The sequence below is a fragment of the Astyanax mexicanus genome, chromosome 12, assembly GCF_023375975.1.
Source record: "Astyanax mexicanus isolate ESR-SI-001 chromosome 12, AstMex3_surface, whole genome shotgun sequence".
In the NCBI taxonomy this organism is placed as follows: Eukaryota; Metazoa; Chordata; class Actinopteri; order Characiformes; family Acestrorhamphidae; genus Astyanax; species Astyanax mexicanus.
This window is the reverse complement of record NC_064419.1, coordinates 4,371,528-4,399,286: the sequence shown is the minus strand read 5'-3', so window position 1 is coordinate 4,399,286 and position 27,759 is coordinate 4,371,528. Positions and strand designations below refer to the sequence as shown.

At 39.3% G+C, this 27,759-nt stretch overlaps 1 protein-coding gene across 2 annotated transcripts in view; it reads right to left on the bottom strand.

Annotated features, from left to right (window-relative positions):
- The window catches only part of ccdc120a (coiled-coil domain containing 120a), an 84,874-nt gene that overhangs the window by 21,889 nt on the left and 35,226 nt on the right, over positions 1-27,759 (bottom strand). Inside the window, exon 1 of one of the 2 annotated variants that reach the window (XM_022670891.2) lies at positions 26,999-27,349. The exons of the other annotated variant lie outside the window; for it this stretch is intronic. The gene's annotated coding sequence lies outside the window, so the exon portion shown is untranslated. Of the gene's footprint in view, positions 1-26,998; positions 27,350-27,759 lie in introns of those variants that run through there. 2 annotated transcript variants of the gene reach the window in all.

Below are 27,759 nucleotides of genomic sequence, written 5' to 3'. Positions count from 1 at the left end.
GGTGCAGACTACAGTCCAATAATACTCACCTCTGGACACCAAAAGAGCTAGCACTTAGTGCAGTTAGCGGCTAATGCTAATACTGCTCCAGTCTCGGTGCTGGAGAAACTTCAGTGGAGTGGCTTTACTGCTCCTTACAACCTGACTGGTAAAACGTATGCATAAGGAGCACTGTCGATTTTTCAGAAAATTAAAGGATTTTAAGTGCCCCTTATAGTGTGAAAAATAAGGTAATATTTAGTTAAAATCATCATAAAAATAATGAGAGTTGATGTTAGCAAAAAATATTGTCTCCAGCTAATAATGTTAATTATGTTAATAATGAGTCTCTAAGCTTGTCACAATTAACACAATTGACCCTTAAATCTGACTATAAACAGACTGTTATAAAAATGTCATACACACAGTACTTTCCAGCTTCTATCTGTGGACAATGTGTTTTCATGATGTTTGGATGTTTGAAAAATGCTATATAATGTGTGTTATCAACTGGTATTTCTAGCAATGCTAGTCTGGAACAATGCTAAAAATGCTAGCTGATGCTAGCTCTGAATGTTTAACTCGAATGCATTCCCAGCTTCAACATCTGAAAGTAAGCATAGCTAAAAGGCTAAACGCTAACACTAGGCCAACCAGAGAAAGAAGTCTTGTGTTGGCAGCTACCATCGCTAATTCTGCACAGTTGTAGCACCAATGCTAGTCTGTTTAAGGAGTCTGAGTATGACAGCGTATTATAATTATAATAAGCAGGGCTATAAGGCTAGGCTACATGTTTCCGCTGCTGTTAAAACATGACCAGCTGTGCTTTGTTTATGTTGTGCTACAAGCAAATCTGTGCTATTTCTGGCGGGTTATTCCCATTCAGAATTTTCTGCTGTTACCAACAAAATGAGCATCATATCAGAGCGATCTTTTCTCCAAAAACACAAAGCTCAGCTGAATAAAAACAAAAAACATCCGAGAGAAGCCGTGCTTCAGCCTTCTTATCCAAAAGTGCCATACTAAACCACTTCCTGTAAACATGCCAGTCTGCAGACACCACAGGCACCACCATTCCCTTCTGCTTCCAGCTTTAGAATCCAAAAACAAGCACAAAAAACAGAGACACTTCTCACACTCAACCAGACCACAGAACTGTGAATGAACAGAGCAAAACTGACAGTGTTAAATTAACTCCTTAGGAGTTTAATCTAACACTGTCCTAGATATCATATGGTCCCACGCACTATAATGTTAAAATAACTCTATCTTTTTAATTCAATACCGTAGGAAGTCATTTATTAACTCTATTTACTGTAACTCTCATCAGTGTTACCAAAATTTACTCACAGGGTAAACTCCACACTCTCAAAATTTTTAATTCAATTTGTTTTAAGTTCGTTTAAATTTGTTTTTGTATTTTTTATATTTTCTGAACTTCACCCGAAACTACATTTATTACAAAATTTAAGCAATATCACAGAATACATTTCTTTTTTATCATATCTAAGCTTTATTTAGAACAAGAGAGACCTTTAAAAACTGCCAAAAAAGTAGTGTATTTGCCTGAGAAGATGTGATTAATAACCACTCTTACACACTCTCACACACTCTTACAGACACATGCATGTACTTAGAAACATGGGGTCACAGAAAGGCCAATGGAAAGTGATCCAGCAGACGAGTTAAACACAAATAAACACATGTTGGTAGAGCAAACACAGCAGACTCGTCCACCTCCGTTTATTCAGTGTAGGGTTTCAGGTGATGGAGTCGTGCTGCTGTCTGGGGGGAGTGGGACCAAGGCCAGAGAAAAAACCCATCACATCAAACTGATCATCATCGTCTACATCTGTTACAACCTCACAAATGCCAGAAACACATAAAGACAAACAGGTAAACCAGCAGAAAGACAGACATACAGAAGGTAGACAGGTAGGTAGACAGATTCTTCACTTTCATTAGAAGTTAGTATAATAATATTTTTATTTCCATTCATTTTGTGACATTTTTAATGGCCTATTGTTAATTATGAAATTTTTACACAATGTGAAGAACTACTGCCAGATTCATAAACAAAAATAAAACTAAAGATGCAAAGTTTTAAATAAAAGCAACAATACTGTATAGGTAAGTGCTGATATACAGTAATCAACATTTCTAACATACACCAACATGCCACTATGTCATGTCATTATGGAAAGTAAGCAGTATGTCCAATTAATATGTTCCCACAACTTTGCAAATGAAATGTCTTATCCACCTAGAACCCACGGTCAGACCTCACACCAGCTACCATAATTCATGATGTTCAACCTCACTCACAAGATATCACCTCACCACTTATACAATTGTGGGTGTTCCCAAGCCATTCTCTGAGGTAACACTTCATGATCCCTAAACATACTACTTTCGCATGACTTTTGGAACGCCAATTTATTCACCTCACTAATGTTGATGGGTTTCTTGGCATGAAACTCTCTTTTTAGTCCTTATTCCTTTAGTCCTAATTTGTAGATGCTGACTTGGCCATTCCAAAATGGAATTGTATTTATCTTGTTTTAACAATTTCTTTGTAGACTTACTTGTGTGCTTGAGGGCCCTTCTCTTGCCGTATGGCCCACTTGTGGTTAAGCATTAGTTTATGGACAGATAGCCTGACATTTGAATGAACAATCCAGAATTCAATGATCCATCAGTAACGCGAGGCTGTCTCGGTCCTAAGGCAGCATAAAAGCTAAAAAAAAAAAAAAACATGATACCACCACCACCATGCTTTACATTTGTGGTGAGGTTCGTGAGCTGGAAATATGACTAGAATTTTGTCAAACATGTAACTTACTCTTATGGCCTATGACGAACCATTATGTTAAATACAACTTACTTGTCAAGCGAAGGTAGCCCTGGTAGGAAAGACTACACACTGATGGTAAGTGAGGAGTGGGGAGCCCATTATACAAATAATTGAGGCTAGAAGCTAAAGCCTAACCATGTTTTTAGTGTTAGATTATTTAATTTAGGTAGAATTTGCTCAATATTTGTTGAAATTGTTGCTTAAAGTTCAGAAATTTGCTGTCTGTGTGGATTGAGGCAAATTTCTGAATGAGCACCACTGTCCTATTTGACCATCCTGACATCCACACTGTTCTGTTGAGTGTTTGCCTGATAGTAGACACATGAAAAATGATATTTCTCAATGCATAAGAGACCTGTATATCCTTAGATGCTACCCAGGGGTTCTTTGCAACTTCCCATGATATAATTCTCTGTAAGGGAATTTTACCGGACGACCACTCCCTAGGATAACAGTGGTGCTGAATTTCCTCCATTTGTAGATCATCTACCTCACAGTGGACTAGAGGAGGCCAATCTCTTTAGAAATGCTTTCATAACCTTTCCAGCCTGGTCGGCTTCTCAGGAATCTCCTTGTTTGAGGGATGGCAGACTTTCATAAACCGATGACATGGATCTCCAATCCATCATTGACCATTTGTTCATTTTTGGATTTCATTTGTAAATCAAGGGATCAGAGTCTGGAGGAAGAGTGGAGAGACACACAGTCCAAGCTGCTTGAGGTCTAGAGTGAAGTTTCCACCAATCAGTGACGGTTTGGATAAAGAGACATGTCATCTGCTGGTGTTGATCCACTGTGTTTTCCTGGAAAATCTTACAGCACTTCATGCTTCCCTCTGCTGACAACTTTTATGGAGATGCAGATTTCATTTTCCAGCAGGACTTGGCACACTGCCCACACTGCATACCAAAAGTACCAATTGGTCAAACATTTGGATGAAATGCTTGTATTTTAGCTGCACTGTATGCGTGCCCCCATATTCTGACACTGTCCAAAAATCCTTCAGTGTGTGTGTGTGTGTGTGTGTGAGTGTGTGAGTAAAGTGGAGATAAGTGCTTTGCTGTCCTCAGTGGGCTTGCCAGCATTCCGGCACCTTCTCTTAGTCATGTTGGAGCCTGCGTTATTGTTTCTCTGCAGATGGGGCTGTCCAGCTTTCACCATTCCTCTCTCTCTCTCTCTTCTCCCTTTTTTACTCACTTATTCGCTCACTCATCCTCTAGCTTTCTGCTCCTCTCTTCCCTTTCTCACTTGACCTTTACCTCTCTGTCTGTTTACCGATCTGTTCTGTCTCTGTATGTGTATTTATCTTCTCTCTCTCTCCCTCTTTCTCTCCTCCCATCTCTCTCTCTCTCTCTCTCTCTCTCTCTCTCTCTCTTCTCTCTCTCTTCTCAGCAGGACATCAGAAAAGTCTGAGGTGCTTTGATATGACCAAAAGAAGTGGTCTCAGCCTGGATCAACTGCACTCTTTCACAATTCCAGCCCCATGAATCCTGACATTGTCTTATCTTGGAATATGTCCGTGATATCAGGGAAGAAATATAAAATCCATTGATCCAGGAATAACCTGGTCTATATTCAGTATATTCAGGTAGTCAGCTGACCTCATTCATTTAGCACATACTGTTGCTGAACCTAAACCTGCAGACCAACTGCAGCATTAACATTATTATTATTATTATAACATTACATTATTTACTTGATGCACATGCACTCAAAGGCTGACACACACACACATACACACACACATACAACCACATACCCATACTCCAACAGGCAGAACCCCCAACCCACCTACACACACACACACACACTGATGTTCCATGCTTCCAGTAATTAATCCGCCACTAACAAGAAAGTGTGGACACAGCTGTGTTTCCACATGGTCGAACACATAACACACACACAGGCAGACGCACAGGTCTCTTGTCTAACCACAGAACCACAGACTGTCTCGCACACTCCAGACTGACCCCAGGCTGGAGGTACGGCCTGCACAGTCACGCTTACACATTCCTGACTACACTAATGTCTGTGTGGGTCACTGGATACAACAGACAGGATGGAAGACGGCTACACTCTTTTATTAAGGTTCAGATTTATGTGAGAGCTTCTGTCTTCTAGAGAAAGAGAGAAAAACACCCCTGCTAATATAGTAACCTATGGGAATCCATACCCATACCAGAATCAGCACACACTTCACACGCACTTAAAAAAGCAATAACTTCTATGCGCTCCGAGCACTTCTAATGCTGTATGGAACTGTGTAAAGCTGTGTAACCTGTGTCCTATTAGGGCGTTTTCACACCTGTAGTTTTTAGGTTTCTATGGTCCGGATCAGTTGATAAGTTTGTTTATTTGGAGCATTTTTCCCTCTGTTTGGTTTGGTTTCACACAGGCATAAACCTAAACGCACCAAAATGTGCACCGATAAACCACACAAGCACATCGTCTCCTCTGATTATGGCGAGAATATATTGTGTTCCAGCTCTTATATATCTGTGCAGTTTGAACAAATAATAAAGCGCTGTATAAATAAACACAGTATTTTCAGTGGGATGTGCAGCACAGATGTATACGTAGCAAACAGAGTTGCTTGGCTGCAAACAGTGAACACAGCACAGACTGTGCGGGTAAACTGCATGGAGCGGCAGAGACAGTTTTTGTCCATGATTCTTACCACTAACTGTGCTGTCCACTGTGAATGTAATATCTCATTCATTTGGTATCCATTATCAGCTCTCACTCCAACTTCATAATACCAGTTTACGCCGCCTTGCCATGAACACACTGGACACTTCATGGTTCATTCAACCTCACTCACACATGATAACACCTCACAACATATACAGATGTAGATGTTCAAAATCAAGCAACGTTCAAAATCCTCCTCACATCCAACCTCCCTCCAGGTTTTAGGTTAAACCATCTCCAGGAAACTAGCCTGAACTGATGACTCGATGTCATACACTCTCCCACATGAAGGTCAAAGGAGGCCAAATGTGTGTGTGTGTTGGTGTGTGAGTGTGAGTGTGTGTGTGTGTGTGGCCCAGTGTCCTGCAGGTTTTTGGCGCCTCTCTGAAACAGGCTGAGACCCCAGTGGTCTCCCTTTTGTCCAGCACAAAAGTGTTAATAAAGGGCAGATCCACTGAATAAACAAAATTTATACATAATTAAATGGTTAACATGGTAAAGAAAGTCATTCAGACTGATTTAAGGGGTTATAGAGGTCTAAACAGGCTTCAAGCAGGCGTCTCACCTGCTGATCACACCCACAAAATCTGGCATCACAGCACTTTCTTATTATTTTTTTTTATTTCCAATTTTCTCCCAATTTATCTTTGTTTTTCTCCCAATTTTTTATTTGCTCAATTGTTCCACCTAGCACACTGTATATCACCATTTGCTAGTGATGGCTCACAACTGAAAACTATCACACACCCCCTCCGACACATGTAAGGCCAATCAGGAGGAAAGCGCAGCGACTTGGTTCCGATACATCAGCTCACAGATGCAGCTTTGTGTGGATCGACATCACCCTTTGGAGTGATAAGGGAAAGAGTGCCATCTACTGTGCTCTCTCTTAGGGCTCCGGCAGCTGATGGCAAGCTGCATGACCGGGATTCGAACCAGCGATCTCCCTATTATAGTGGCAGCGCCTTTTCTGGTGTTCTGTGTAACAGACAATAGCAAGATTAAAGAAAATCGGCCCCTAAACCAGGTAGAAATTAAGTTTAATTTATTTTAGGTGAGAATACTAAGCACTACACTCCAAGTTTGAACGTATATTAACTTCTATAGCATTTGTACATGAACAAACATTAAGATCTTTCTAAAAGCAGCCACTTCAAAAGTTTTTAGAGGGTCCTGCGGGGTTAGGAGTGGTCTGCACAACATAAATAATGGCAAAACAGTGAAAAAAGAAGGCGCTACCCCTTCTTAACCCCGTGAGGGTGGAGGTCAGGCTCTGGTCTTTGTAAAAGAGTCAGGTGGTGCCATGTCAGTGAAACCTGATCCCACCTCTTCACAGACCCTCAGCTTTTGACACAATCGAACGGAACATCGTGATCTGAGTGATGAATGGAGCGAGCCAAACGACCAGCAACAGTTTCAACACATGCGGCCTGGATGCAGCTGCGGATCTCAGCACAGGCCAAACGGGGTTTCAACGGGTCACGTATTACAGAGACGAACCCAACCAGCCATACCCAGACTGCAGACAGAGAGCCAGGCGTAATGAGGGTGATGCATGATGGGACTGAGCCCTGACTGGTCGGGAAATGGTGGGAAGGTTTGCACCTTTGCACCCTTAGTATTGGCAAAAACTTATTGGCGACACGATATGTGTCATAATTAGGGCTGAAACTTATAATTACTTATCAATTAGTCAAAGATTATTTCTATCACTTCAGAAAGAGAGATTTCTGACTTTTGGTGAGCAAGCTGAGTTACAGATTAATTAGAATTTTTATAATTGACACTGTTGAATAGGGATGTGCCATATTGTATCGTACGCAATAATATCGCCAACATTTTTGAATATCTTGAACAATATTATACCCTGAAATATTGTGCCATATCACCCACTCCTAATTATCACATCAGGGTACTACTTTTTGCTGTTTTTAGCAAAAGAAATATTCATACTGTTCTCATTTCCCATTATATATCTACTAGAGACAGATTCTATCTGTCCAGTATCATTTATTTTACTTTAATCCTGGATATAAAGATATTTGGAGTGCATTATTATTAGTATCATGACATTCTGGATCATATTTTTATAACTTCTGTTATAAATCTGATAAAATTCTTGTATTTTTTAATATCTCAGTTAGGGGTGTGCCATAACAGTTTTTAAATTATTTTATTGCAGGAGTGAATTCTTGAAATATTTTTTTTTTAATTCAGTGTTTTGTCATGTCGCCAAAAGTATCGTTATCGCAAAAATACTATGGAATATTGTGATGGTGATTTAGGGCCATATCGCCCACCTCACCTCTGTTGATTATGTTTAAATACAATTTTAGGAAGAAACTTTCATCGTATGAAGAACACGCTATTATGTTTATAAAATATTTATATTATGCCGTTAAAACAGTGGAATTTAAAGACAGAGTACCTAATAACTAACTAATAATTAAAAAATACTTTGTTTAAAAAAACAATACAGTATAACAAAACAAAACATCGCTTTACTGCTTTTTACCCTCTATCTCACCACTCTCTCTCTCTTCCCCTCATCCCTTTCTCCTCTAGTCCCACACCCCTGTCCTGTGGCATGACTCCAACAATCTGCCACCACCCACCCAGCACCTCCCCCCCCAGCGGACCCCCCTCCCTCCCAGCAGGCCATGTGGAGGGCACATTTCCTCTGACTGGCAGCAACAGTGGTTCTAGCTGAGAGCCGGCCGAGAGGCTGCAGACAACAGATGGCTAAAACAGATGTATGCGTGTTAGCCCACTTGCCAACGTTTGTCCACATGTAATGTTAGCGGTGTTACACTCAGGGTTTTAACCTTTAAATCCATTTAGCCATTATTTCTACCCCCTAACAACATCGGAAAAACCCTGTACTGTACTGAAACTCAATTAACACAAAGATTGGAGGAAAATACGGATATTGTGTTTTATTCACCAATCGATAAGGGTCACAAATCATGGTACTCAACAGTGTCTCAACTAATTATTAATTGGCACTAGACAAGATATTATTAAACATTGTAAATAAAAAAGGGAAAAAAAATGCAACGAATAATAATGTATTAATTAGTGTCTATTAATAATTAGTTGAGACATTCTGTCACAATTACTGTTAATTACTGCTTACTTACTGCTGCTGTTAACTACTGCTGCTAGAAATAAATTGGGTGTCTGCTAAATACCGTAAATGTAACCAGCATGACAAACCTGATTTTATGCTGGTCAACCAGAATGGTGACGCTGGTGACCAGCGTCACCAATCTTGTTGACCAGCATAACCAGCGTCAATAATCTAGTTGACCAGCAAGCATGACCAGCATCACCAATCTAGTCACCAATCTAGTTGACCAGCATGAGCAGCGTCACCGATCTAGTTGACCAACATCACCAATCTAGTTGACCAACATCACCAACCTAGTTGACCAGCATCACCAATCTAGTTGACCAGCATGAGCAGAATTACCAATCTAGTTGACCAGCATCACCAATCTAGTTGACCAACATCACCAATCTAGTTGACCAGCATCACCAATCTAGTTGACCAGCGTCACCAATCTAGTTGACCAGCATCACCAATCTAGTTGACCAGCGTCACCAATCTAGTTGACCAGCATCACCAATCTAGTTGACCAACATCACCAATCTAGTTGACCAGTATCACCAATCTAGTTGACCAGCGTCACCAATCTAGTTGACCAGCATCACCAATCTAGTTGACCAGCGTCACCAATCTAGTTGACCAGCATCACCAATCTAGTTGACCAACATCACCAATCTAGTTGACCAGTACCACCAATCTAGTTGACCAGCATCACCAATCTAGTTGACCAGCATCACCAATCTAGTTGACCAGCGTCACCAATCTAGTTGACCAGCATCACCAATCTAGTTGACCAACATCACCAATCTAGTTGACCAGTATCACCAATCTAGTTGACCAGCATGACCAGCGTCACCAATCTAGTTGACCAACATCACCAATCTAGTTGACCAGTGTCACCAATCTAGTTGACCAGCATGAGCAGCATCAACAATTTAGTCGACCAACATGAGACATTAGGCCACATTAGACATTCTGAGATCAGTTACCAGCAGAAGCTGGTCTTGAGCTGGATTTGTCAGCAGGGATGTTTTTCTCATGTTATGTAACATTCTCCAGGGTAGTCCAGCCTCCCTCAGCCTCATCGGTTTGAGAGAATCCATGATTTTGAGATATTTATGGATATTTTTATCTGTCCTTAATCTCTCACTACAATACCCAAAATGCATTGCGTAAATGTCATATAACCACTGTGACCATTCCAAAAGTGATGAAAGACAGTTGACTGCTAAGATCAACTAGATGTATTACACAAAGTGTGATCTATTTTAAGTGTGATGATTTTGGCTTACAGCCAATGAAAACCCAAAAATCAATGTCTCAGAAAATAGGAATATTTTATAAGACCAATTGGTACTTTTGGCAGTGTGGGCAGTGTGCCAAGTTCTGCTGGAAAATGAAATCCGCATCTTTACAAAAGTTGTCAGTAGCAGAGGAAAGCATGAAGTGCTGTAAGATTTTGAGGGAAAACAAAACTGCACTGACTTTAGACTTGATAATAACACACAGTGGATCAACACCAGCAGATGACATGTCTCTTTACCCAAATCATCACTGATCATCAGAAATCATAAATTTTGCATTTCGTTTGTAAATCAAGGGAGCAGAGTCTGGAGGAAGAGTGGAGACACACACAGTCCAAACTGCTTGAGGTCTAGTGTGAAGTTTGAAGTTTCCACCAATCAGTGGCTTGTGTTACTAGTGTTACTAAGTAACATTCTTGTTGCCAAATGCAATCAAACACTTACAGCAAAAGCAGGATAAACTCTATTTTTAAACCCTCGATTCTGGATATTTTTGTTCATAAAGTGATTAACATAGTGTATAGCTAAAAACATGCATGACATATTTGGGCAAAAAAAAAAAAAGATACAATTAACTGTGTTTAAAACTGCCCAGAAGAGATATTCCTCCAATTAAATGACAAGTGACCAGACAGGAATCTTAATCCCTATTAAGGATGAGTGCCAAATAAAACCCAAGCTTATCTTTTCATCTCTGAATTCACTAAAACAAACCGCCGTGTTCAGATTCCTGGCTGGCACTCTGCTTCATCATGTGGACTCTCTGTTCAGAACAAAGCCAGCAGCCCAGAGAAAACTGACCATGAAATCGTCTTCCACACATGAAAACTGCACCCATATGGAGGAGGAACCTCAGAGGAGCAGCGCTGATCTGTCCTCAGTTACCGCCTGTGATCCACTCAATCATCTCACACTCCAAACTGATCTGAGGACGGCCCCTCTCCACTAAACTTTGATACGTTTGACCCCTCGTTTGACCCCCGAAACCTAATCAAACCCCTCTTGTTAAGTCTTCAGTCTGCAGGATCAACCAACACTCTTTCATCTCTTATCTCTCAGCTCTGCCGCTTCTATCTACTACCTTCACCCCACGTCCAACTCCACCACTGGAGAACATCTGAGAGTCAGGTGACCGCCTGTGAAGCCCAGAGCACAGAGACATGTGATGAGCCATGCGGGATAAACATCAGAAAAACTACCTGCACATCTGGGAGGCACATGCTGCCTGCTTTTGTCTGCAGGCGAGGGTGGGATTTTGGGGGGAAGGGGGATGAAAACAACCATAACACCCTTAACATTAGCATGACATGTTTGAGCTAACCGCAAAACACAGGCGTCCCACTACAAAGCCCTTAGCTTCTGTGTTCCCGTTCAAAACAGCCACACTGCCAAGCAACATATTAAATATACATCCATTATTGCAGCAGGTGGGCCATTTATTATAGATATATTATGGAGGAACCTTCTCACAACAACAAGAAGAAACACCCACTAAATAACATGGTATAAATATCGTGCTTAGATGCTTTTTAATTGTCCAGAAGTTTGTGGACACCCCCTCTTTTTATGTAAGGAGTCAAAGAAGGGATGCAAATGCAAGTCCATTATGGCGTCACATCAATGTCAAAAGTCAGAAAAATACCAGGTGAAAAAAATTAACCAGCGTGTTTTAACATTTTGCGTGTGTAAATTAACTTCTTGTGAGAATAAATGTGAAACTAGCAAAAAAAGGGAATCGCATGAGCATGCTCCTCTCTGGTGCTTTTTTTCTTTGCGCGCTGTGTGCATTACCTGCAGCAGCAGTTTGTGCTCGACTCGAGTTTTGAAAGGGGTGGTTTTGACAGTTTGGGGGCGGGGTCAGGGTCAGGGTAGACAGCTGTCACTGCCACCAGGCTAATGTAATAAGTAATGGCAGTTATACCGCACCAATAAGCACTATGCAAATAACTTCTTAGAACATTTGTATGAAATATTCTGTATAATAATTTCAACCACTAAAATGTAAACAAGTCAGGCAGAGTCGGTTTGGAGTGAAACAGTTTACTGTAAACACTTTAAAGTGGTGGTAAAAGCAACCAGACGTGATGATGCCACAACAACACACCTGCATGCATTTTAAAAAATAGCTTTAGCCCACAATATATTAGTAGAACTATGGTAAAACAATGTCTTTGGCATTAGACCACATGTTTTTAACCCATTTTATGTAATAACTTTGTGTACATTTGTTCAATGCTCATTTGCCATTGCTGTGGACAGTTATGACTTAAGACGGTTCACTTCAAACCACTTTGAATGACTTTAAATTTACATCTTAACCATTTACTTATTAAAACATTTTGTAAATGTCTGGAATGCCCCTTGGTCTTGTTTATATGCAGGGGTGTGTCTAGAGGGCATGCCTGGGGTGCCACCAGCCCACACAGAAATGCAATTGGCCACCACATGACCTACCCTACTCAAGAGGGTGTTTTTGACTAACACTATTAAACCAGGTTTTGTGGTTGTAGGTTCAATTCCCAGGTTCACTATGCTGCAACAGTTAGGCCCAAGACTGTTACCATGGCTGACCATGCTGCACTATAACCCCTGCACTATTACTAAGCACTGGTTTACTGCTTACAGGGTTGTGGGTTCAATACCCATGTTTACTATTCGGGCACAGATGGACCCTTGAGTGTGGCTTACTGATAATAAGGTTGTGGGTTTGATATCCATGTTCACTATGCTGGCACAGATTAGCCTTTGAGCATGGCCCTTAACACTATTTGCTTTAGTAGAGCAGTCGCATGAGTGATTTAGAACTATTATCCCAGCTTTGTAAGCACTGGTTTACTGGTCACAGGGTTTGTGGGTTCAATATTTAGGTTTACTAAGCTAGGATAGTTGGGCCCTTAAGAAATGCCCCTACACTTACTGCTTCAGTAGAGCAGTAGCATGACTGACTCTGCACTATTACCCCAGCTTTCTAAGCACTGATTTACTGATCACAGGGTTGTGGGTTCGATACCCAGATTCACTATGTTGGCACAGACGTGCCATAACAACCCTTTTTGCTTCAGTTGAGCGGTAGCATGACTGATTTAGAACTATTACCCCAGCTTTCTAAGCACTGGTTTACTGATCACAGGGTTGTGGGTTCGATACCCAGATTCACTATGTTGGCACAGACGTGCCATAACAACCCTTTTTGCTTCAGTTGAGCGGTAGCATGACTGATTTAGAACTATTACCCCAGCTTTCTAAGCACTAGTTTACTGATCACAGGGTTGTGGGTTCAATATCCATTGAGCCTGGCCCTTATCCCGCCATCTATTACTTTACAGGACTATCGAGGAATGTTAAAGGCCTGTACAGCTTTAGAAATATAATAGAATGTCACATCGATTTGGCACCCACTATTAAACCTCGCTCAAACTCAATCAACCACACTCACAAGATAGCACCTCACAATTTATACAGGTGTGGGCGTTCCCAAGATTTCCCCTGAGGTAAAACATTGTGCCTGAGGTAAAATTCATACTGCTTTTAGAGTGAATGTTTATTGTAAACGAACATCTTGTTGTCTTCTCCTTATAAACGCTTACTGCTCTGGTCTTTTCTAAAGTGTTCCTTTAATGTTCCGTATTGTTTGCCAACCTCTTATGCCTGCTCAACATCGCATCTGATTACATAAACGAAATAAAAGAATAAAGAGAGCGGGAGGATTCAGAAACCTATATCACTGATGCTCTGTTCAAAGGTCTGGTGGGGAAAGCGGGAGCTGCTTTAAATCAGGAGTGCTATGCTCGGTGGTGCTGTGGGCTCTTTTATAGCCGCCTGATGAGGATTTACGGCTCTTTTCCAGCCTTTGAACTCCCCACAGCACTCGCAACGGCACGGCCATGAATCCGGGCAGGTACGGCGGGGAGAGGGGGGGGGGGGGGGGGAACTGCAGCAACAAGTAACATGAAAATGTCAGAGAAAGCAGAAAGACTCTGGAAGCCCCTGAATCGCGCTTGGAAAAGCTCACATACTGAATGAAGTCATGTGTTTTTTTTAAACCGCAAATACAAGAAAGGATTTTATGGAAACTAGAAAAAAGAGGATAAAAACAGAAGAGGAAAAGCGGGAGAGGGAATCAAAGAAAGGCTAAATGAATAAATTAGCGAGAGAGCGAGGCGTTTGAGGCTACTGAGTAATGCACATAAGCCTCAGAACAGAGAGATAGAGAGAAAGAGAGAGAGAGAGAGAGAGAGAGAGAGGGTTCATTTATAAGAACAACAACACCCCTGCATCCAGCAGCTGGAATCATACGGATGCAAATCTGAGCCCCATTTAAATATTTAAAGCTAGCGGGAAGGATTCTTTGTATGTGTGTGTGTGTATAAAGTGTGTGTGTGTGTGTGTGTGTGTAAAAAAAGATGGGGGCTGGGGAAAGCCTCTGTGTGTCTGTACACTATGGATCAAGCGACTGCTGAAATGCAGCCCATCTCTGATCACTGTTTCCAGCAGATGAGCCTAATTCCATCAACCAATCATATCAGCGCACAGTAAGCCCCGTGACAGCCGCTGTCTAAAAAACACACATGCTGCACCGTGACTCACGATACAATATTATCTCAATACATTTCCCACTATAGCAAAAATACTGTATCACAATGCTGTGAATCTGCAATACTCGATATATTGGTTGGTTGCTACGGAGTACTATAATAATTATTTCATGATGCAATGCATAACAGAAACGGAATAGCTACTAATGTCTTTAAGAATTTTAGGAAAAATGTTAAAATTCAGGTAATGGAAAATAGTGCAAAAAAGTTCAGCAGCAACAAAAGAAACATATGTTGTTTTAAAAACATTTTTACTAACCTGCCAATCCTGCACTATCAACATTAGTATACAGTATATACCTTATCCTCTTAAGACCCAGATTTTTGCCTGGTGTGCATTTTTTTTTTTTTTTCTCCCAGCTATTTGGGATAAATATATAAAAAAAAGAACAAGAAAAAAACAAGAAACAGAGTCCTCATATGAGAACAGTAGTTTATTTTATCATTTAAAAAAACATTTTTAAAAGATCTTTGGCATTTGGGATCAGAAAGAACCACTGTTAAGATATGAATGTGCCAAAGTCAGAGCACACCTGGCTCTTAAAGGGAATGACAAGTGGCACACCGATTGGTTTAATTCATGTTATTTCCCAAAACACACCCATGATTCATTAAGATAGTTAGTTCATGCTTTTCCACGTTTCAAGGCCACACAAGGCGTATTTTTTGGACCATCATGATACCAAAGACATGCTGACGCCCTAAATCTAGCTGCGTGATCCGCAATTGACCGGTAAAATTGATGGCTAAAATAGGGAATTTGGGAATTTTTACTTAGCCCATGTTTCTGTCTAGACTGGCTGTAAAAACATTTGACTGGGAATCCCCGCCATCTTGTTTTTTTAATCAACTGAGTGTAATATTGTCATGTGACCACTAGATACACACAGTACATGCAGTGTCTCCATATGAGGCTAAAGGTTCAACATTTAAAAAAATAAGCATCATGGTGCAAAGTAGCAGAAATATAATGTGCCCATATGAGGATGCCGGATCTCAAGGATAAAGAGTATAAAGAACTAGTGTCTGGTGCACAATTGGGACACAGTCCCTGTACTTCCACTGAGTCCATTGTGTCTAACCGAATAAAGCGAACACTGTTGATCGATGGTTTGTGGCGAGTCAGTGGAAAATCTGCACCAGGTGAGAATCCACCTGGATGTCTGAGAGCAGATCCTGAAGTTCTGTCTGAACCGTTCTGAGTCACAACGAGAGCAGACAGTAGGTCAGAGCTGCTGCTGCTGCTGCAGGATCCTCCAGACCACACCCATTCTCTCTCTATGCAATGATGTTCTCTTAGTGATGTCTCTTTTAATTTAAGTTCAATTTGTATAGCGCCTTTCACAAACCCAAGGTCGCCTAGTGATGAAAAGTAAAATAAAATTAAATGAAACTTTTCTAAAAACTTACGTTACAGTACAATAGTACAGTAATTAATAGAAACCAATAGTAACAATTGTTAGTAAAATGAACTAGTGGTACAATAATCTCATGCAACATATCCTTCACAAACTAAACTATCAGTCTTTTTAACCTTAAAATTGTACCATATCCAGCTGTCTAAAGCGCTGCCACTATAAGCGGGAGGTCGCAGGTTCGAACCCCCGCTCATGCAGCTTTGTCATCAAGCTGCCGGCGCTCAGAGGGAGCGTAATTTGCCCTGCTCCCTCCGGGTGGGTAGATGGCGCTCTCTCCCCACATCACTCCTAGGGTGATGTCTGCAGCACAGGGCATCTGTGAGCTGATGTATCAGAACCAAGCTTTCCTGCTCGGTAATGCTGCATCAGCAACAGCTTGAAAAGAAGCGGTGGCTGACTCCACATGTATCAGAGGAGGCATGTGGTAATCTTCACCCTCCTGGTGTGTTGGGGCATTACTAATGATAGGGGGAGTCCTAACGAGAGGGTTGGGTAATTGGCCGTGTAAATTGGGGGAAAAATGGAAAAAATTTGAAACAAAGCACTGCGGTCTTGGGTTTAAGTCCCTATCTGGGTGCAGTTTCCATGTTCTCCCTGTGTCTGCATGAGTTTCCTTCCTCCCACAGTCCATAAAAACATGGAGATCAAGTAAACTGTATAATCTAAATTGCCAAGAAAAACTGAACACTCTAAATTGATCTGTGACTGATTTGTGTATGTGTAAAATGTGTGGTATGTATGTAAGTTTGTGTGTGTATGTAAATGTATGTATGTATGACTGTGCCCAGATATGGATTGGCATTCAGTCCTTGGTAAATACTGTAGTTCCCGATACTGTAGTACAACCAGGTGACGGTTGTTTCCGGTTGAGAGTATGCTGTTTACTATTGGCTGCCGCTTCTCACCGGTGTGTGGATGAGTGCTGAGTATGAATGGTTGTGTAGAAAGACGCTATATAAGTTGAACTTCCTTAATTAATTCATTTAAACCCAACAGTAGTGTCAATAGTTTGTGCTTGATTGTAATATCTAAAGATTTTTTAGGACCAAACAGTGCATTGCAGTTGGACCCTTAGACTAAGGTTAGGGAAATGCTGATTAGAGAGATTATTAGAGTATTCACTCTATCATTCTGCAGTGCTCCAGATCCTGGTGCAACAGTTCACGGCTAATGTATCTTTATTCCAGGCTTAGAGATCCTTTTCACTTTACATTTTTGCGTTCGCCCCACTCTGACACATCTGACAGCGCCTTAAACTGGGATTAAGAGCCGCAACCGGTTTAAGGAAGCTATCAGATCAATCCATGCTACTTTAGCAGAAACGTGTGAGCTCACAGTCAAACACAGCTGGGGATTACATCAGCCCCAGAAGAGGAAGCAACCTGCCAGCCGGTCAATGACATAATGACAAATGAATATGCAAACAGCCGAGTCAAACTTCAGATAACCTGTCCTGACTGAGCGTCTGTACGGTGTGTTGACACAATGAAATAATTAACCCTGTCATATCTAACACACTGTTTAACACTGTTTAGTGCATTAAAACCTGCTCCCAGAACAGAGGCTGAAGTGGGTCAGTATGTGGTTTAAGTTTTATCTGTGCCTAGTGGGTTTTATATCACTGTATAAAAGAAAAGAAGCTGATTGATGCCTTTATTGTTGGTTGCACTATAATCAATTCTGAGTGATTTTCTGTAGTTATGTACTTTAAAACAGTTGTGAAACAGTTCTGACTATTTCATATTGCATCATACTGAAGTGTAAAGCAGTATATTGTATTGCAAATTAGCTTTTATAACTGTGTTAAAACAGGTTTATAACTGTTTTAATATATAAATGTTTTTATGCATTCTACAGCAACACAAAAAACATTAACACAATAAAATCGTATTAACATACACTGGCAAAATTTAAAAAAATTAAACAGTTGTGAAAAAGTTCTGAATGTTTCATGTTGTATCATACTGAGGTGTAAAGCATTATATTCTATAGCAAGTTAGCTTTTAGCTTTTCTAGCATTGGGCACTCTTCACTGTACAATCGCCAGGTTTATAACTGTGTAATAACAGGTTTATAACTGTGTAATAACAGGTTTATAACTGTGTTTTAATCTATAAATAGTTTTTTGATGTATTCTACACCATGACAAAAAAGATTAACACAATAAAATCTTATTAACGTACACTGAAATGTCAAAATTCATGGGACAGCAGTATGTAAAATGATCACAAGGTGTTACCCAGAGAGACAATTCAATATGCTATAAAATATGCTGTAAAGATTTTTTGTATGAATTTTTAGAATCTCAAAATAAAAGCACCATAATATATGTATATGCATAAAATCTGAATAAAAGAGAAGTTAACCTTTTATTCAATCATGTCATAACAATGCAAATTGTTATAAATCTGCAGACTGCTCTCTAGTGGTCAGGGTTTGAACATTACACAAAATAAACCACTGTCTGCCATATATCAGTCTTTGTATATATGAATACAAACTATTCATTTAATATACAATACAGTGTTTTTTTTAAAAACAATACTGTAAAATATACTATTGAGATATTTTAATATATCAGTATTCACTCAAACCCTAAATTCACAGTGTCACATCCACATCATAGAAGGCATTACCAGCCAGAGTAGACAGAGCAGTGGGTGCCAATGATCGTGACCAGTGGCTCGCCCATGCAAACAGACAAACAACTCAGTTGGGACTGCTCCTGTTTAATAGTTTTTGACCTAATAGTGTAAAGAAATCACTAAAAGCTCAATTTTATCTTAATATATACTTTGTATTTGATGTGACTCAATGCAGTTGATAGTTTCCCATAGTGCTGGTCGATATGGGAAAAATCATATAATATAAATATGATATAAAAAATTCCATATTGTGATATATGATTTAGATATATGATCATGATATATCACATTTAAGTATGCTTTCAGTTATTCTTCAAAAAATATGACAAAATAATATCATTGCTTACTTTTTTCCAACTTTATTTTAAAGTTACATTAAACCCAACTTTCACAAATGAGAATCACTACCTTTTAGTGCAGCAATATATATGTATCAAATGAAAACAGATGAGGTAGATGCAGTAGCTATTTTTTTAAGCTCTCATGAGTTTAATAACGTAAAGCACGTTGCAAACCTGCGTGTCCATGCGTGTCTGTCAAATAACGTAAAGCAGCATCATGTCGCAAAACCACATTATGAAGCTTTTTTTGCGAAGATAACTTTATTATCACTTATATAAACCAAGTTTATGCAAAGTGACCACGCAAATACATTTCATCATAGCCTACTTTATATATATGCATAAATAATTGATGAAATTACTGTAGAAACGATATTTATCGCCATATCGCACAGCTCTAGTTTCCCACATACCGAACAGCTACAGGTTAAAAGAAACCCTAAATAAATCAGTTCTATCAGTCTGTCTGTTCAATATTGAACTTTACATCCAGTGAAGACATCACAGTCCTTCCTCCTGTGCAACATCCTCTAATCACAGCCAAATCAATACAGCACAAACACAGACTAACTGATAAAGTCAGACCTGCTTACACAAGCACATGTCACAGCCTCAACATCTCAGCAGCGTCAGCAAAGACCGTCTCCAGATTACGGCGTATCTCAGCAGAACCCGCTCCTACCAGCGTTCCCCATCGACTGAGCAGAGACTCAACAGCTACTGCACCCAGACCTGGAATTCCATTAAGCTGCTCAGTCCTCCTGCTGCACAACACATGGATACTGTGTTAGCATGGTAGCAGCTTATCAGCAATGTTAGCAATGTTGGTCATGTATAAAGACTATGGCATGGAGGAACAGCTGAACGTGAGGAGAAAGATGAATGTGACTCCATGCTCTTCTGTTTGCATTTAAATAGTTCCTGAGATTCTTCATATACCTCATCTGGTAATAGTTCAGTACCAATATATATATATATATATATATATATATATATATATATATATATATATATGTGTATGTGTGTGTGTGTATATAATGCATCATTTGTATCCACAGCATAGTGACTTATATATCAGTATTGTATTGCAATATTTTGTTTGGCAATAAAGTATACATAAAAAATATATATATAAAGTATTGTGTGTAATTATTAGTTGATGAGATAAGATTGGTATCAGACATTGTTTTTTTCAGTGTTGTGTTTTAATTCCAACCAGATTCTGATTAGATTCCACTAGAATAGTTTAATTGTGTTTTATTCAGATTTGATAACTATGCATCATATACATGAATATGTATTAAAACAATTGCAATATATATCACCTTGCGCACAGTATTGCAATTTATCGCAAGCCCACCACATGTATTGTGATATGTAGTGTATTGCCAAGTTCTTCGCAAAACACAGCCCTACAGCATAATGTAGTTGTTTATATTTAATACAATACACATACATATATATATATACATATATATACAGCACTTTAGTTTCTGAATCAGTTTCTCTTTTGTTGCTATTCATAGGTTTATGTTTGAGTAAAATGAACATTGTTGTTTTATTCTATAAACTACAGACAACATTTATCCCAAATTCCAAATAAAAATATTGTCATTTAGAGTATTTATTTGTATAAAAAATTGAGAAATGGCTGAAATAACAAAAAAGATGCATAGCTTTCAGACCTCAAATAAAAAACAAAAGAAAACAATTCATATTCATAAAGTTTTAAGAGTTTAGAAATCAATATTTGGTGGAATAACCCTGGTTTTTAATCACATTTTTTTTCATGCATCTTGGCATCATGTTCTCCTCCACCAGTCTTACACACTGATTTTGGATAAGTTTATGTCTTTACTCCTGGTGCAAAAATTCAAGCAGTTCAGCTTGGTTTGACGGCTTGTGATCATCCATCTTCCTCTTGATTATATACAAGCTGTATATTGTATCCATAGGTTAGGACCATGGTTAATAAAACAGATGGGATAAATGTCTAGCTTGAGTTAACTTGAGTTTACTTGATTTAACTCCTAACACACTAATCACATCTCACTCAGTACTCTGAAGATAAACTGATGGAGGAAGTTTGATAAACGGATGTTAAATAAAGGCAGTTAAATAAAAGGGTCACATGCAGGGACACTGCACTGATAATGCTTTCATTAACCTGATAACAAGATAAACCCTCATTAAGCCTCCTCTCACAAAGGAGAGTGCGAGCGGGGCTCGGCTCAGCGCCACAGGAGAGGGCCTGGTTTCTAGGTAGCTCTCCAAACACTTCAATAATCTCCTTCCCACTAGGCAACAATGCAGTTACTGCCCTAAAAGTCTGGACTGGCCAGGCAAACACACTGTGCAGTCAGCACACAGTCGTCATTCCTGTTAACTGTGATTCTCTGTTGTCTTTTCCACCTGGGTTTAAAGGGTTGCAGTGAAAGAAGTGCTGTTTCAAAAGTTCAGCTGCAGCTTTGGAAACTCAAACACACAAAACACACTTAAATAAAAGACTAGAGGTGAGACGGAAGTGAAATCCAGGCTGTTGCTAAAAGTTTTTAACTGATTTTAAAATCTATTTTTTAACGAGGTGGTTGCCTTAACATACACAGTGGTTCCTAGGTAGTTTGGTTGGGTGGTACATATGGTTTTACCAAGTGGCTGCTAGTATGTTGCTTTGTGTTTGCTATGAAATGTGGCATCATGAAGGTACATGAAGGCTTATACATTTATATGGTTTTCCAGACAGTTGCTATGGTGTTGCTATGGTGTTACTAGTAGTTACTAAACTATTTTTAAAACTATTTTTAACGAGGTGGTTGCCATAACATACACAGTGGTTCCTAGGTAGTTTGGTTGGGTGGTACATATGACATATGGTTTTGCCAGGTGGCCGCTAGTATGTTGCTATGTGGTTGTTGTGGTGTTGGTAGGTGGTTGATGTTGCATCATAAGGGTACATGAAGGCTTATACATTTCTATGGTTTTCCAGATAGTTGCTATGCTGTTGCTATGGTGTTACTAGTGAAATCCAGGCTTTTGAGAAAAGTTTTTAACTATTTAACAAATATACAAAGTGTTTCCTAGGTAATTTGTTCAGGTGGTAACTATGTTTTATTTATTAGGTGGTAGGCAATTGCCAAGTGGTTGCTATGGGGTTGGTAGATGGTTGCTGTGACATTCCATACAGTTGCTATAGTGTTGGAGTGTTGTAAAAACATTAATTTAAAAAACGTTGTTATTATTTTGTGGTTTCTAAGATGTTTCTATTATACTGAAACATAAAGGCTTAGAACCTTATTTGGTCAATATGGTGTTGGTAGGTGGTTGCTGTGGCATTTCATATAGTTGCTATAGTGTTGGAGTGTTGGAAATGAGTTACTAGGTGGCTTCTAAGATATTGCTAATATGCTGCTACATGAAGGCTTCTCAATTCATATGGTATCCCAGGAAGTTGCAATGGTATTGCTAGGTGGCTATTATATTGTTGCTATGGTATGCCAGGTGGTTGATATGGTGTTGCTATGGTGTTGGTTGCTATGCTGCCAAGTAGTCTTAGTGTATTTGTATCTCCAATACAAAATAATAGATCCATTAAAAAGATATATACAATTCTGAATCACTCAATTTCTTGGCATAAATCCAAGAAAATATACAAAATAAATCCATTTTAAAAATAGAACAAGACCACTTACACTGTAGTTTCTTACTGTAAATCAAAGCACAGTCCTAAATCCTGTCTAACATCATTTTAAAAACTCAATTTAACACCTGCTGACCTTCTTTACTCCTCTTTTTATCTTGTTTGCCTGCAGCCCAACACCAACTGCACTCTGCCCCTGCAAGAGAAAAGGCTTCAGCACCCAATTTACAGTCAAACCAACTTTCCTAACAGATTCCTGAGAAAATCACTCCTCAATCTCTTCAGACAACAGGAGCCCAGAGCTGCCAGACCATCATTCAAACCCTGCACACCTTCCTGTTAAAGAACGCCTCAAAGCTTCCCACTGAGAGCTCAGGGCAGCACAGGTCTGTGTGAAAAGCAGCACCCCTAAACTATGAGCAAACACCAGCAGCCACCAGAAAACAGATCAGACCGGTACTTTCTGCTGTGTGAGCTATTACGAGGAGTTGCGGCCCTAAAACAGGGTATTTTTGCGATGTCGACTTCTTGACGATTTGATAAAACGCTAAAAAAAACTGTAATAATTTTAAGAACATAATACCACTACAAAATAATATAGTAAAAGCATTTTAAATTGGTCTAATTTGTTTTGCAAACAGCTAGGCCTGTCACGATAATTACTTTATCGACTTATCGTTCAATAAATGGACATGACTTCAATAATACTTAATAATCGTGATATTATTGTCTATAGTGTTTATTTGTATGTTTGTTCACATATATAACATACAGTGTTTTACAGTCTTCTAGCCAGTCATGAACCAGACCATTGTAAAGAAATGAAAAAAAAAGTATGTATTGCCGCTGTCCAATGAAAAACAAGTATCTCCATTTTTGTCGACTTTTAGTTTTAGTTTACTACATAATTTGAACACACAAACTGTCCCTTACACTGTGTCAAAATTTCTTGAAGAATGGACCAATAAAAACTTGTTTAAAATGAGCTGAAATAAAGTCTTTTTACATTTACTTCCAATAAACGTTTAGAAGTCTCTGATTTTACCTAATTGAAAAGCTCTGGAATATAAGAGGAAGATAGATGATCACAAGCCATCAAACCAAACTGAACTGCTTGAATTTTTGCACCAGGAGTACAGGCATCCAAAAGCAGTGTGTAAGACTGGTGGAGGAGAACATGATGCCAAGATGCATGAAAACTGTGATTAAAAACCAGGGTTATTACACCAAATATTGATTTCTGAACTCTTAAACTTCATGAATATGAACTTGTTTTCTTTGCATTATTTGAGGTCTGAAAGCTCTGCATTTTTTTTTCAGTTATTAGGAATTTGGGAGAAATGTTTTTTGTAGTTTACAGAATAAAACAACAATGTTTATTTTACTCAAACATAAACCTATAAATAGCAAAATCAGAGAAACTGATTCAGAAACTGAAGTGGTCTCTTATTTTATTTTTCCAGAGCTGCTTATATACAGGCTCAGAATGTGGAATAAAAGTTATCCAGGTCTGCTGGACCCTCAGACCCCGGATCAAACACCTGAAACATCAAATACTGTATATAATGAAGCTCTCGCCAGGTCTGCAGTCCCTCAGGACTGGAAATGAGGAAGGCTGGGCATCCTAAAGGAGGCGGACTTTGTACAGATGTATCCTCAGCTTACAGCTACACAAACAGAGCTGTCATAAAAGCATGCTCTCACACTGAGACCAGATTTAAAGAGGTTTTAAACTTGTGTGATAATTAAATATTGGTTAAGATGCAAAGACAACACTGTTTTACAGTCATTTACACAGAGAGAATTGATTACTTGCAGTTCTGGGAAGCAAATAAACTGAAACAATATTTGTAACATGTGGTTTTTAAGAAAACTACTATGGCTGCATGACGTAATGCAATATTTATTTTCTGTGATGTAATAAATACAGGGATTTTCACCAGACTTCACCAGAACTCTGTGATCAATCATTGATTATATTAATAGCAAACTGAGGGGTATTTATATTAGACAACAATCAGTAACTGGGGGAGCGGGAAAGCCATAGCATTACATGTTCAGCTCAGTCCAGTGTGAGTGCATGCTGGGAATTGGAGTCTTTGAGTAGTTCAGAGTCCAGAGCAGGCAGACTGACAGCGTCAGGACTGACAACTAGACAATACATTTTGTAAGCACTGTAAATAAATGCCAATTAGAATCTCTACAATAAATCATTTCACACCAATTCCCACTCTTAATAACTCTGTTTACATCTCAACCACAGAAATTGTGATAAATCACTGTAGTTCCCCTTCAGCTGCTCTAAAAGCGGGGGCATCACTTTGCGTAAACAACAACAAATGGTGAAAAAAGTTGTGTTGGCGTTTCCACAGAATTCCCATGATGTCTTAAGAAGACGTCTGTAATGACAGACTGTGTTCAGCTTCAACACAAAAGCATGACTCAAACCGGAACAACTGAGTTCAGCTGTTTGTTGACAGAACATAGAAATAGAAATAAAAGCACAAAGACTCACAAACACATCTGATCCCAACTGAACTCACTGTCTCTGATAAATCATTCTGATCTGATCTCTTCAGAATAGTTCAGTTCCATTACTGTCACCTCCAGTGAGGTAGGTAGATATGTGGCATGGTGCTTCTTAGGGTCACACACAGGCGCACACACACACACAAACACACAAATCTAATCCTAAGTACTTAAGTTTATGCGTTGTTTCTCAGCAATCTTTCACTCTCTAAAAATAAACAGTAACTTCTGGAGATATCTTCTAATTCAATGTTTCTTTTTCTTTATTTCTTTATCTAATTTACTTTCTACATTGTAGACTATTATTAAGACATGAAAACAGTTAAAGGAAAACATGTGGAATTACAAATATTGTTTAGCACCTCCAGGAACTCCTTCAAGATGCTGAGAAAACTATTCCAGTTGACTCTCCCTCATGACATTAAGACTTTTACGGTATTTAACTGACTTTCTTATGCACAAGGACTCTTATTGGTGTATCACAGTATAGTCACCCAGACTGGGAATTGAACCCCAGTCTCCTACATGATGTGACAATTTATAAGCAGCTAAATGAATGAGAAGAGTTGTGTCCAAACTGTATGTACTACAGATTACAGACACACACACACACACACAACTAATCTTTCTAAAGAATCACACTCTCCACACCTGCTCCACTACTGTCACCTCCAGTGAGGTACAGTAAGGTAGGTTGTGGGATATGGAGCACCATTAGGAGACACTATGGTTGATTACAGGCCCCCAAACAAAGACCAATTTAAATATTAAGTTATTAACTTTATGTATTGGTCACTGTTTCTGAACAATTACACATCCTCTAAAATTAACAGTAACTTCTGAACAGTTCTCAGCCATTCAACTTCTATAGTTCTACACTGTGGACAGAAGATCTCATGACATAAAAATAATAGAATAAAAATAATAAGTCAAGCAACTGCTCCAATACTGTCCACTACAGTAAGATAGGTACAGTATGTGAGATATGGAGCACCTTAAGGGGACACTGCGGTTGATTACAGGTCCACACACAAAGAAAAATCTGAAATAATGTTATAAACTTTATGCATTGTTTATTAATGCAATCATATACTCTTTGAAATGAACAGTAACTTCTGAAGAGTTCAGATTCAGACACAGTTCAACACTGTAGTTGGAAGAAGATCCACAGTATGTGAAGATCTCTGTTTTTGTGCAGACTAATAATAAGTCATGCAACTGCTTCACTACTGTCACCTCCAGTGAGATACAGTAAGGTAGATACAGTATGTGGGATATGGAGCACATTTAGGAGACACTATGGCTTATTACATGCCCCCAAACAAAGACCAATTCATTATTAAGTTATTAACTTTATACCTTGTTTATTGTTTCTGAAATACTCTCTGAAATGAACAGTAACTTCTGAAGAGCCACAGTTTAACACTGTAGTGGGAAGAAAATCCACAGTATGTGAAGATCTTTGTATTTGTGCAGAATAATAATAAGTCATGCAACTGTTTCCAGTGAGGTACAGTAAGGTAGGCACAGTATGTGGGATATGGAGCACCTTTATGAGAGGTTTATTACAGGCCCCCAAACAAAGACCAATTTAATATTAAGTTATTAACTTTATACATTGTTTATTGTTTTGAGCAATCATGCACCATCTGAAATGAACAGTAACTTCTACCCAGTTTAACACTGTATATGGAAGAAGATCCACAACATATGAAGATCTCTGTATTTTTGCAGAATAATAATAAGTCATGCAACTGCTCCACTACTGTCACCTCCAGTGAGGTACAGTAAGGTAGGTATGTGGAATATGGAGCACTTTTAGAAGGCACCAGTCCTTCCCAACGGATCTACACACCTACAGTAAGCTATAAGTCATGCTATATGATTTTTTCTTACCTTGTCACTTTATTAAAACCCTCTCACTCTCTCTCTGCTCCTCAGTCAGGAGGATCTCCTGGGTTGAAAGAGTTCAGACAAAGCTCAGCTCTGCTGCACAGCCCGTCTATATCTACACTCCTCTACTGAAACAGCAGCACCCGGTTTAAACTCCTCACTGCAGGTAAAACAGGAAAAAAAACACATCCCCCAGATCCTCAGAACAGCAGCGCTCTCCGTGCTCTATATCAGCTCCGCTGTAGCGCAGGATACAGTAGAGAATAATGATTTTAATATGTGGAGCAGCACCCCTCTCCCGGGAACCACTGAGCCATTCCAGCGCTCACTTCTGAAACAGGTCGACTCAACTCAGCCGCACACTTGAGCGGGCGATACCATCGGAGCGCTCAGAGAGGGGGGGCGCTGTAATACAGGAGCGGTCTATTTATTACACAAGCGGCGTGTTTTCAGCTTTTCAGACCGTTTCTCCACACTAAACACACGTGTATTATTATATCTAGACTCACTGTGATTTATATTTAATTCTAAATCACTCTAAACACGCCCTTTATTTTACAGTGCGCACGTGAGTCATGTGTTAAATGTGGTCGCGTCCTTCACGTGAGCGCTTCTCCTGCACTCAGACACATTATTCCGAGATATTAAGTCGTTATTCTGAGATACTAAGTTGTTATTCTAAGATACTAAGTCGTTATTTTGAGATATTAAGTCGCCATTCAGAGACGCTTATTAATAATCTTATTATTCTTATTGATAATGAC